Raw genomic sequence first — 12650 nt, 5'->3', positions numbered from 1 at the left:
GGACCAGTTGGATATCCAGGTGTAAAAAACCAAAACTTTGATCATACTTCACCATATACAAAAGTCAAGTCAAAATGGACCAAAGACCCAATATAAAAATTTTAGGAAAAAATAAGATCTTTATGACCTTGAGTTAGGCAAAGATTTATTAAATACAACACCAAAAGCACAATATTTTTTTTTAAAATTCATGAATCGGAGTTTATTAAAATCAAAACTTCTCTTCAGAAGACACGGTTAAGAGAATGAGACGAGCCGCAGACTGGTACCTGGTGACATAAAGAATTTCAAAAATGCGATAACAACAACATACACCAATTTTTTTGATGAGCAAAGGATTTAAAGAGATACTTCACCATAGACAAGCTCTGGATGGCAAAGGAGCACATGAAAAGGTTCTCAAAATCACCAGTCATTTCAAGAATGTGGATTACAACCCGCTGCACGCCCCTTGAAATTGGAAGCACCGACCGCCGATGCTGGTGAAGCCGAGACGAAGCTGGAACCAGGACCTCCCACAGCCAGAGGGACGCAGACTGGTGCCAGCGCTCGGGAAACAACCTAGCTTCTAATAGAGTTAAAGCTTGCTTACCCTGTGACCTGTCCACTCCAGGTGCTGACCTCAGAGAAAGGGCAGCACAAGTCCTCACAGGGCATGACCTTCCCACCAGCCTTCTCTGGAATGGCTGGGGACCGGACTCGCCCCTGTGCAGGCCCGGCCATACTGACATCGGATCCCCAGGGACAGGAGGACGCCTGGGGTACCTGGGAGATGGCGGAGGACAGAAGGAGACTTCCGGAGGTGACGGGAGTCTGCTCTCTCAGGGTGATGTCACCAGGGAGTACATTGTCCAAACTCGCCCCCTGGGCACTGTGCATAGGCACTGTGTGCTGGGTCATGTGCACATCCACAAGCTGCTCCTCTCCCGTGCCCACCTCCCCTCCAGGGGAGCCCAGACCCTCTCAGCACGAGGCCCAGCCGGCTGCCCCGCCATCTTTGTCGCCGTGTGGGTTCTCTTTCGATGGAGCGTGAGTTTCTCCATTGTTTTCTTTCTTCCTTGGTTTTCTGTGCCCCCGAAGGAGAATGTGTCTCCACCACGGCCGCCTGCTCTTGGGAGTGCTCAGTGCTGCTTGTGGGGTGAGTGAATGGGTTGGTGGACAGGGAACGAGCCTGGCCGACGCCGAGCCAGAGCAGGGGCAGGACCCACCATGTGCTGGGGGCAGGGGCTTGCTCCCACCCTGTCAGGGGGTCAGGGGCCGGGAAGGGGACGGCAGCCCCTGATGACCTCGCTCAGTCTCTGTTGTACGGGGGAAACTAAGCCATGGCACGTCAGACGCCCCGGCACCCGACTGGCGGGCGATGGGCTGGAGACTTGGACCCTGACCCCCTGCTGCATGGCCTGCCCCATTTCTTGGTCTGCATCGGAGCCACGTTTTGGAAGCTTCTATCACAGGCACCTTCCAGCAAATAGCAGGATGTCAACCACCGTCTGGGCCACTGGCCCAGGTCACGGCAGGTCATGGTGAGGCAGCGTCACCCCTGGGCTCAGTGCCCAAGTGTCTCCCCAGACTCTGGCAGGGGCACCCTGCTCCCCAGCAGGCCAGTGCTGCTGGAGGAGAAGCCCTGCTGGGTGTGACGGGCACGTGGTCTAAACGGGGTAGATGTGAAATCAGGGCTGGCCTGGAGCCTCTGTTCCCGGCATTCTCTTCCTACTCATCTGGTCAGCTCAGCGACGGGAGGTGTCAAATCCCCGGATGCTGCAATCGTCAGGCGGGGAGCAGGGAGGCAGCTGCCTTGTCCTCCCAGACCCCTGCTCTGAGCCACGAGCACCCGCCAGCCAAGTACCTCATGTCACTGGAACTCCTTTTCTAAGAGGAGCCAGACAGCCCTGGTTTTTATGTAATTGGAAACAAGTTGGAACCCTTTAAAAGCACTGTATGCCAGCAAGCATCGTGGTGTCTGGGATTTGCTTCAAAATCACCTGGAGCTGGGGTGGTGGGTGAGGGTAGAGACAGTGTGTCAGTCAGCTCGGGCTGCATAACAAACACCACAGGCACGGCGGCTTAGACAACAGACACTGTTTCCCACAGTCCTGGAGGCTGGATGTCCGCGATCAGGGTGCGGGCAGGGCTGGTTCCTCCTGCGGCCTCTCTCCTGGGTGTGCAGACGCTGTCTCCTGCCTGTGTCCTCACAGGTCGTCTCTCCGTGTGTGTCTGTGTCCTGATGTCCTCTTCTTACAAGGACCCCAGTCACGCTGGGTCAGGGCCCACACGTATGACCCATTTTAACTCAGTCACCTCTTTGGAGGCTGGGTCTGCAAACACAGCCCCAGCCTGAGGCGCCGCATTAGGACTTCAGCATGTGGACATTGGGAGGGACGCAGTTCAGCCCGTCACAGATGGTAAGACAGGCCCGTTAGCTGGTCATCACTGGGACTGGCCCTGGGTCCCCAGGGCTCATCACTACACTACGCTCCACAGTTTCCAGACATTTGAACATTTCCCCCAAACAAAACAAGACTTTGTTCGGGCCACGCCACACCCGTCCACAGGCTGGCCTGGGCCTAAGTCCTGCCTGTGGCCTCAGCAGAGAGGGTGTCGTGCTCGCCACGGAGGGCAGCAGCCCGGGACCCTTCAGAAGAGACTTGGCGGGGTCTCTCCCGTGCCCCTGGGCCTACGAGGGAAGCTCTCACCCACATGCAAAAGTCGAAAGCCTTTGCTTCCTGCATGGGACCCATAACCCTGCCCGTCACAGCTGGTGTGCCAGCGTCCCTGTGTCCCCCGCCCTTGCCCCGCTTGGGGGCCAGGAATGAGGGCAGAAGGAGGCCGGGCTGTGACTCCCCGGGGGCGGGGGGCCCATGCGCGGAGGGCCAGAGCCGCAGCTGGAGGGCCCTTGGGTTCTGACGTCATTTCTTTCCCGATGGATCTGGAGAGCTCTGAAAATAATCGCAGGGTGTGTTTTAAAAAGTTCTCAGTGTCTGCGCTCGGGAAAACGAGGACTGGGCCTACCCCCGTCTTGTTCCCACAGGCCCTACTCTTTCTCTGCCATTATGGGGCTGGAGGTCATCAGAAGAAAATGACGTGTTTGTACGCAGTGCAACTGAGCCCTTATCCCAGGGCCCCACCTCACAATGTGGAATCTCAGTAAAATCGGAGATGGGAGCTGGGACCGACTTCTAAACACCCAGACTGTCAGTGCTGAAGAGGCCTCCAACCCTCTTGGGGCCGGATTCTTGGCCCACCTGCTCCTTTTACAGGAGGGGAAACTGAGTCGGGAGCCCCGGCCCCTGGTTCTGCTGTGTTATGTGCAATAGCACACTCCAGGGGCAGCTTCTTTCTGTTTTTTTCTTTCTTTCTTTCTTTTTTACAGGAAGAAGGAGCTGTCTGGGCGGAGCAGGGTCGCTGGTGCTCAGGAGAGAGGAGTGGGCACCGGGTCACCTGCCCCCTTGAGGGTGTAGGGTGCTTCCAGCGCTCTCAGCATTGGTCCCGGGCAGGTGCACCGGGAATGTCCCAAGAAGGGCTCACGTGGCTCTGGAATGGGGCTCCTGTCTTCGCCGTCCCCTATGGACAGGGGCATCTCTTGGGTACCCAGCACCCAGCCGCGCTTTACACGTGGGTCGTGAGGTCTCAGCTTTCTCTTAAAGGATCAAGGCTCAGTGGGGAGGGGCCGCCCACTGCCTCCAGGGCCACCCCTGACGGGCCCCCGGGGCCACTGGGCCGGGTGTGGAGGGCCCTGGAGGGCCCGGGGCAATTACAACACACAATGCATTTCCATACAAAATCTCCCCTTTCTAATATTGGGACTCAGCCAAACCAAGAGGCCAAAGAGCAGAACAAAGGCCACAGGGACCGATGAGGCCCGAGGCCCCCAGTGCGTGAGTTTCAGGTTTGAGGGTGTGGAACTGAGGTTCGTGCTCCCGGAATCAGCAACGGTTATAAATCAAGCCCCACAGGATGGTCACCCTGGCCAGGGCACACGAGGGCCTGTGGTCTCTCACACAGGACTCACCCTGACAACTGTGACACGGCACAAGCCACTGGAGCTAGGCTGAAAAGGTGGACAGAGACACAGACGTCCCCAGGCCTTTGTCCTCTCAGGACACAGACCATGTTCCCTCCTCTCAGGACACTGACCCTCCTCCCTCCCCTCAGGACTCACTGACCCTCCTCCCTCCCCTCAGGACTCACTGACCCTCCTCCCTCCCCTCAGGACACACAGACCCTCCTCCCTCCCCTCAGGACTCACTGACCCTCCTCCCTCCCCTCAGGACTCACTGACCCTCCTCCCTCCCCTCAGGACTCACTGACCCTCCTCCCTCCCCTCAGGACACAGACCCTCCTCCCTCCCCTCAGGACTCACTGACCCTCCTCCCTCCCCTCAGGACTCACTGACCCTCCTCCCTCCCCTCAGGACACAGACCCTCCTCCCTCCCCTCAGGACACAGACCCTCCTCCCTCCTCTCAGGACTCACTGACCCTCCTCCCTCCTCTCAGGACACAGAGACCCCTCTTTGCCGGGCGTGGTCGTGGCTGGGGGACAGGTGGGCTCCCTCTCCGTGGCCTGGCTTGGCCCCTTTGTGCTGGGGTAACTGGGTCTGCGTCCCATTCTCTGCGTTTCCGCGTGACCTTGCTGGACCTCTGCAAGCCCTGGGGCAGGAGTGTACACCTTCTTTAAATAAAGCTTTCTCCGTCTGCCTGCGGTATCCTGCTGAACTGAGCATGCTGTTTCCTCTTGTAGAGCTTTCCTTGAAGATTTTCACCTTCATCCATAGACAGTACTTTCGCCGCTTCCATGCCCAGAGGCCCAGAAGGATGGGATGCCCTCAGACTTCCAGAGAGAGGGCCTAGACAGCCGCATGGAGCATCGACGGGCCCTGCTTCTGTCGTCCTCACAGGGGCACAGCGGGGACAGTGGTGCGGCAGCCACCAGCACGAACAGAGCCTGCTCCACACCCTGAGCCCGAGCGCTGTGGCCCCCGACCCAGGACAGTCCCCTCTCGATGGCCATTTTCCAAGGGAAAGTTGTTCCCACGGAAACCCGCTCGGGTGAGGGGCTGGCAAGGCCTGAGCAGATTCTGGGTTGGGCACAGGGGTGGCCACTCACCCACAGGCCCGGGCCACGTTGTCCAGGCCGGCCAGCAGGGACAGCACCGGGAGGGATGGCCAGGCAGAGGGGTGTCCGTCTGCGTCCCGTACAGGCCGCTTGTGGTGACTGAGGGCTTCTGTGGAGTCTCCTCGGGCTGAACACCAGCACCTGAAGAGTCTGACTTGCCTGGCCTCCATCCTCAGTAGCCAGCGAAGGGAACAGCTTCGCTCAACTTCTGTCAATAGGTCATCTTTGTTCATCACAAAACTGCTTCAACGTAGCAGGCTGAGCGCATGCTGCAGTCCCCACCCCCTCCCCCCAAATCCTTGCCAAAGTACAAAGTACAAAAATTAAATACCATGGTACATGCAACAGCAAAACAAGCATGGAGGTGGCAGGTTGTGAGGAGCCCCCGCCAGGTGGAGAGGAGACCCCGAGGCCCCAGAGGAGGCTGCAGGAGCAGGGTCACTGCTAAGGGCCCTGTGCTCGAGGCACAGCCGCCCGGGGCTCAGCTGGGGTAGAGGGACCACAGGAGTGACCCAGGGGGGTGCCCCTTCCCATATCCCGTTTCTTGAGGGCCAAGCAACAATGCAGGGAAGGCTACCTTCACATGGGCATGGAGACAGAGACACACAGAGAGAGACAGAGACAGAGACAGAGAGAGACAGGGAGAGAGGAACAGAGAGAGACAGGGAGAAAAAGGAGAAGGAGGGAGGGAGCGGCGCTTCTGCTTGAACAGTGTAACGTTCGTGGATGAGGCAGACAGTGGAAGGCAAGGGCTGCTGACTCCAGTGCGGTTGTCCCCTATCAGGCATGGTTGTTTCAATGCTGTAAATGCACACGCAGTCGACCTGACCCGCTGTCAGTCCCCGCCTGGGAGGAGATCTTCTCTCAACGCCCCAGAGCCTCGAGCCACCACTGAGAGCTGCCAGTCCACCGTGGAAGCCAGGAACCACACGTGACTATCCACATTTAAATTAATTCAGATGCAGTAAAATTAAAAATTCAGTTCCTCATCATGCTAGCCACAGTTCAAGTGCTCAAAAGCCGCATGTGACTGGTGGCAACCATCCTGGACAGCCCAGGGTGTTTCCGTTGTTGCTGAAGATTCTTTTGGAACGCGCTGGTCTATAGGAGTCTTAAAATAAATTATTGCTATTTATCTGAGAACAGAATGTACCAGGTATCCCCTTCAGTGTGTTCCCTTCCTCTCCCCCCACCCCCAAACAGAGTTCAGACTTTGTCTACCCAGCCCCTCCCCCAAACTGAGGGCAGTTCCAGCTCTTGCCATCCCGTGGGGGCCGGGGGCAGGCTTGAAGGCAAAGGCCCTGATGGACAGGGCCTAGAAGAATAAAGGGAAAAGCTCCAAATGGTGGATTAAGTCTAATTTCCCACACTTTAGTCTTCTAGTACTTCCCTCACAATGCTTTTCATGTCTGAGTGATCTGAATTCCTATTTTCTTTAGATCCAGTTTAAATCAGCTCATTTTACTCAAAATAGCCTTGTGCTAAATGGTATCCGTAGGATATGGTTTAGAACATAATTATTTGTTCAATGATATTTTGTCTAATTCGTATTTAAAAACCCATAACTATTAAAACAGAAGTGTCCACGTAAAATCTTGTCTCATGAGATGAATTTCTGGTAATGCAACGTGGTTTTATGAACACACTGGCACCATCAGGGGTCCGGGTAACACACCTGGCGTGCCCTGGCTTACGTTGCAGAGAAACCCACATGAGAGGTCTGCTCTTCTTGGGTCACTTTTGGCGGCCGGCCTGTGGTCTGAGCCGGACGCCTCTCTGGGGCTGGATGTGTGGCTCCTGCTCTAGAAGGACACTCATGAGGGCGAGGGCTCCTGGCCAGGCCGCGAAACTCCCGTGTGCAGAGCCTCTCCTGATCTCAGAACGCCTGGTTCTCACTCCCGTGTGCGGACACAGGAGCTCGGGGGTCAGGAGCCCGCCCGAGGGGAGGAGCAGGTGGCGTGGACCTGGGTCTCCCTGGCCCGTGCCTGTGGACACGCCTCTCTGAGTGTCCAGCCCACTCCAGCCTGGCTGTTGCGGGCTGATGCTGCTGGGCTGCGACGTCGTGCTTGTCCGTAGTTGCCTCCGTATGAATCCTGTGCTCCGTTTAGAATGATTTAGCTTCTTACTTCATTTGGGAAGATGAATGTCGGATTTATTTTGTTTCAGTGCAAAGCTGACTTCTGACCTGCCTTTCCATCCATCCTGCTCCCCACACACACGCACACATTCAAAATGTCAGACTCGAAGAGGAGAACATAAGCCTGGATACTTTGGAGGGTTTGTGAGAAGAAGGGTGGTCGTCAGTGGATGGAGAAAACGCAAGCAGGTCCGGGATCAGTCCTGGGCGCAATCACAGCGGACGGCTCAAGGAGCTCCTCCCGCAAACCCTCGCTCGGGGAGGGACCTTCTCGGCATTAGACCTCCTGGGGGCAAGGACCCTGTTATCTGGGTTCAAGCGTGTGACCAGGCACGTGGGAAGCCCACATGGGCAGCCAGTGTATCCCTATCAAATCCCAGCTCACTGCACATAGTAGGCACTCAACCACTTGTGGGATAAATGAAGAAAGCAGGGCTGCAGTGAGAGAGAGATCAGTGAGAGAGCCCTGACCAGCAGGAAACTGGCCTTCGGGACACTGGCAAGTGGGAGAGAATGACCAGGAAGGCGGGGGGCTGTGCTCTGGGCCATTCCTCCCGCATGTGCTGGGTGACTGGCCCGAAACTCTGCCTCTCCAGGTTTCCGATTCCCAACCATAAAACGCTCTCTTGGGTCCCAGGCGGTGTCTAGTCCTGACTGCTGATGTGGACGCCTCGCCCTCAGGCCCAGTGGAGGCAGGACAGGGAGGGGCAGGTTCAGCCCCTCATAGCCAGCTGCACCTTGCCGTAACCTGGAGGAACACGCCACACAGGGTGCCAGACCCAGACAGTGGAACTTGGAGTTTAGCCCGAGCTCCAAGCTCCAGGAGGGGTGACAGTCCTCCTGAGGGTGGGGGGCACATCTTGCTTCGCCTGGCCAAGTGACTATCATATTCCTCCGTGAGACCTGAGACAGACAGCAGAGGGGAGGGAGGACGCAGCCTCCAGGCGCTCTGCACAGCACACGGGCCAGGCCACTGTGTGGTCTGGGCTCTGTCCACCTCTGGGCTCCTCAGTGTAGACAAGCATAACTCTGGGGCCCTCAGAGCCCCAGGCATACCAGCAACTGCCTCCCCTCAGGAAAGCAGCCAGGGATCCCAAGACGAGGGGTGTGTCTTCTTCCCAGGTTTTTTGTTTTTGTTTTTGTTTTTGTTTGTGAGGAAGACTGGCCCTGAGCTAACACCTGTGCCATCTCCCTCTATTTTGTATGTGGGACGCCACCACAGCATGGCCTGATGAGTGGTGTGTAGGTCCACACCCAGGATCCAAACCTGCGAACCCCGGGCTGCCAAAGTGGAGCACGCGAACTTAACCACTAGCCACTGGGCCAGCCCGCCAGGATTTTTAATAGACTTTCAGATTGTGCTGGGAGCTCCCTGCAAACCCAACTGCTCTCGAAGGAGATGTCTGACTGACCAGCTAATCAGACACACGGTCGGGAGGAAGATACAAACAGCATGTGTGGCCGAGGTGATGGACGTGCCACGGGAGCAAGGACGCCACTTGGTCTCATGATGTAAGAAGAAACTTTGACAAGAGCAGCGTCCTTCTTACTTCTTTTTCCTTTTTTTTTTTTTTTAAATTTAAGCTTTATAGGCATATAATTGACACACAATAAACTACACATATTTAAAGTGTATGGTTTAATGAGTTCGACATAGACATCTGTGAAAATGTCAGCACAATAAAGATGGTGAACTTATTAATCGTCTCCAGAAGTTTCCTGTGCTCCTTTGCTCGCCTCCCAAGCAACCCCCGATCTGCTTTTTGTCACCGAGTATCAGTTATATTTGCATTTTCCAGAGTTTTCTACACAGGGAATCCATCATACAGTAAAAATTATTTTTCGTCTGGCTTCTTTCACTCAGCATAATTCTTTTGAGGGTCAACAATGCTGTTTTGTGAATAAACAGTTCATCTGTTTTTATTGTTGAGTTGAATTCCATGATATGGGCAGACCACAACCTGCTTATCCATTCTTCTGTGGATGGACATTTGGCTGGTTCCAGACGCTGGCTGTTACAAGTGAAGCTGCAGTGCCCGGAGTTCATGAGCCAGCCCTCAGGCCCAATCAGGCAGGCCCTCCTCCAGCAGGTGCTGTGTGCAGGGACAGGAAGAAGTGTGGCAGCCACGTGTTCCCCAGGCTCAGTCCACGCCAGCCTGCCCATGAGATGTGGCACCAATTAATGTGGCACACGCTGTCTCTGTTCCACTTGGGGGCCAGGACTGAGTGAGTTGTCACTGAGTCCCTGAAATGGAGACCAGCGTGGAGCTCAGGGGTGGAAACAGAGGCCAAATGCATACAGCCTTCTGGAAGGTACACACCACTTCTGGGGACTGAATCAGCCCGCTCTTCTGCTGTGTCACCACAATAAGGAAATCAAGAGCTTCCCAAGAGATGGCGGGAGTGGAGTGACCCTGTGGTCAGCACTAGGACTTCTCTCATCTCTCCAGCTTCTGAAAGAAGAAACTTTGATGAAGGGGCTGTGTACTTACTTGGCCCCCACCAAGCATTTTAAAGATTTGGACTGAATGTCTTTACCCGGGGCAGGACTCTGCACTTTGCCACAGACCCCACCACTCTGTATTGCCTTAGACCTGGTTGGGCTTCATTCATTTCCAAGACCTGCCTGGCCCGTTTAGGCATTTGGAAGGTACTGATCCAGTCCAAACCTTTCATTCCACAGACAAGAAAACAGGCCCAGAGGCATTAAGTGTCTGACTTAACCAAGTTCACTCAGCAAGTGGCTAGGTTGGAACCCAGGAGTTCCAAATTTTGTGCCACTAGTATTTTGCTGTATTTCTTGGTTGGGCATGAACGGAGGAATCGGGGAGTCTACAGTGCCCTGAAGTGGAAAGTAAAAGTGGTAGTGGCATGGGGAGCTGCCAAGCATCGGAGGAGGCAGAAAATTAAACAGCTGAGTGTAGACGAGACTGCTGTTGTGCTTGTGACGAAGCTCGTCTAGACAGCACTCCAGACCCAGCCCCTCCCCTCGCCCTGCAGCTAAATAACCCGGAAATAGTCCAACAGACAACCTTTAAAAGACTGAGAAAGGCGGAAGGAGGAGGGTGGACTGACTCGGGGGCTTAGCACGTGAAGAGAACCATACGATGCACTCCCCGGGTCTTTTTTTAAAAATCTCAGATACATGCAGCTCAGGAGCCCTGCACTTGGTGAAGCTGTTTTCATATCTTTCTGGAATGAAGGGGAAATAAAGACCCTCTCAGATGAAGAAAAATCAAGATAATTTGTTGCCTGCAGACCCACCCTAGAAGAATGACAAGGAAGCCTTCCAAACAGACGACATGATAACAGATGAAGGACTGGAACTTATAAAGGACAGAACAAGGGATGGGTAAAAACAGGGGTAAATGTAATAAATGTCTTTGTCCCCATAAATTCTTAAATCATATCTGATGGTTGGAGCAAGACTACAACAACATCAGCTGTGGGGCTGGAGACAATTATATTTAAAAAGTAGGGAAGGAAAAGGCCCAAGGTGGAAGTAAGATTTCAGAACTTTACCTGAAGAGGTGAAGGTCTGATGTCCGCAGGCTATAAGTTGTTCACGATACTATATTATCCAGAAAACTTTACAAAGCTCTTTGCTAAGAATGGCATAAATAAACAAGATGAAATCCTAACCATATGTCTAGGAATCCCACAGGAAGCCAAGAAAAGATAGACAGAGGACTGAGAAAAAGAGGAAACAAACAGAACACAAATACTAGAGGCTTAGACTAAAGTCCTACCACATCAATAATTACCTTAAGTGTAAATTGTCTAAATAAATCGATTGAAAGACAGAGACCGGCAGAGGGAATTTGAAAACTTGACCCAGCTATATGCTGTCTACAAAAAACTCATTTCAAACACAATGCATTGGATAGGTTGAAAATAGATGGAAAAAGACATATCATGCTAACATTAATTTTCAAAAAGCAGGAGTGGTTATATTAATATTAAGATCAGATAAAGGTGGGGCCGGCCCAGTGGCGCAGCAGTTAAGTGTACATGTTCTGCTTCAGCAGCCCAGGGTTCACTGGTTCAGATCCTGGGTGCGGACATGGCACCACTTGGCAAGCCATGCTGTGGCAGGTGTCCCACATATAAAGTAGAGGAAGATGGGCATGGATGTGAGCTCAGGGCCAGTCTTCCACAGCAAAAAGAGGAGGATTGGCAGCCGATGTTAGCTCAGGGCTAATCTTCCTCAAAAAAAAAAAAAAAGATCAGATAAAGTAGACTTGAGAAGAAAGAACATTTCTAGGGTCAGAGGGATATTACATAACAATAAAAGGATAAAACACCAAGAACATATAGAAACTCTAAACGTGTATGAACCAAACAACAGAGCTTCAAAATACACAATGTGAAAACTGGTCGAATCAAAAGAAGGAACAAACAAATCCATGGAAGTCATTAGGGACGTCAGCAGACCCCTAACAGAGTCTTAGAGAGAAAAGTAGCAAAGACGCAGGAGACCAGACAACACGACCCACAAAGCCTGGCCCCACAGGGCGTTCCACCCAACAATAGTAGAATGCACGTTCTGTTCAGAGCCTGGGGAAACCAAGACAGACCACACCCAAGGCTATTAAAAATACCTCACTCAGAGTACGCTTGAGACCATAATGGAATAAACTAGAAACCAATGAGAAAAAAAATAAGAAAAAAAAAATAGAAATATCTCTGACACTTGGAAATTTAGAAAAGCATGGTCCTAAATAATCCATGCATTAAAGAGGGATTCTTAAAATCAGTAAAAAAAAAATATATAAAACTGAATTAAAGTGAAAATAAAGTGTATCAACATATGTGGGACACAGTGAGAGCAGTACAGAGAGGAAAAAATATAGCACTAAAGCTTATATTAGAAAGGAGGAAAGGTCTCAAATTATTAATCTAGAAAACTAAAAACTGAAAAAAGAAGAACAAAATAGACCCAAGGCAAGCAAAAGGAAGGAAATAATAAAAATAAGAGCAGAAATCAATGAAATTAAAAATAGGAAAACAATAGAGAAATTCAGCTTTGGTTTAAAAGCTGATTCTTTAAAAAACATCATTAAAATTGGTAAACTTCTAGGGCCAGCCCCCATGGCCCAGTGGTCGAGTTTGGCATGCTCCACTTCAGCGGCCTGGGGTTCAGTTCCTGAATGGACCTACATCACTCGTCTATCAGTGGCCGTGCTGTGATGGCAGCTCACATACAAAATTGAGGAAGATTGGCAACAGATGTTAGCTCAGGATCAACCTTCCTCAGCAAAAAAATAAATAAATAAATAAAATAAGTAAACTTCTAGCCAGCCTGACAAGATAAAAGGGAGAAGGCACTAATGCCCAAGACCAGAAGTGAGATGAGGAACGTCAGCACAGACCCTGCACTGTGAAAGGTTAACAAGGGAA

General features: G+C 52.6%; 1 long non-coding RNA gene across 9 annotated transcripts in view; it reads right to left on the bottom strand.

The window, feature by feature from the left end:
• Positions 1-8858: 8858 nt before the first annotated feature.
• Positions 8859-12650, bottom strand: part of LOC139041713 (uncharacterized) — a 50093-nt gene continuing 46301 nt past the window's right edge. For 6 of the 9 annotated variants that reach the window (XR_011497439.1, XR_011497435.1, XR_011497436.1 and 3 more), the window contains one exon: positions 8860-9703. This is a non-coding gene — a long non-coding RNA (uncharacterized lncRNA). Of the gene's footprint in view, positions 9704-12650 lie in introns of all 9 variants that reach the window. The other 3 variants (XR_011497438.1, XR_011497443.1, XR_011497441.1) reach the window with 2 other exon arrangements.

Source organism: Equus asinus, chromosome 23, assembly GCF_041296235.1.
Source record: "Equus asinus isolate D_3611 breed Donkey chromosome 23, EquAss-T2T_v2, whole genome shotgun sequence".
Taxonomy (NCBI): Eukaryota; Metazoa; Chordata; class Mammalia; order Perissodactyla; family Equidae; genus Equus; species Equus asinus.
Note: the sequence above shows the minus strand (reverse complement) of the source record. Positions and strands in the feature narration are given on the sequence as shown.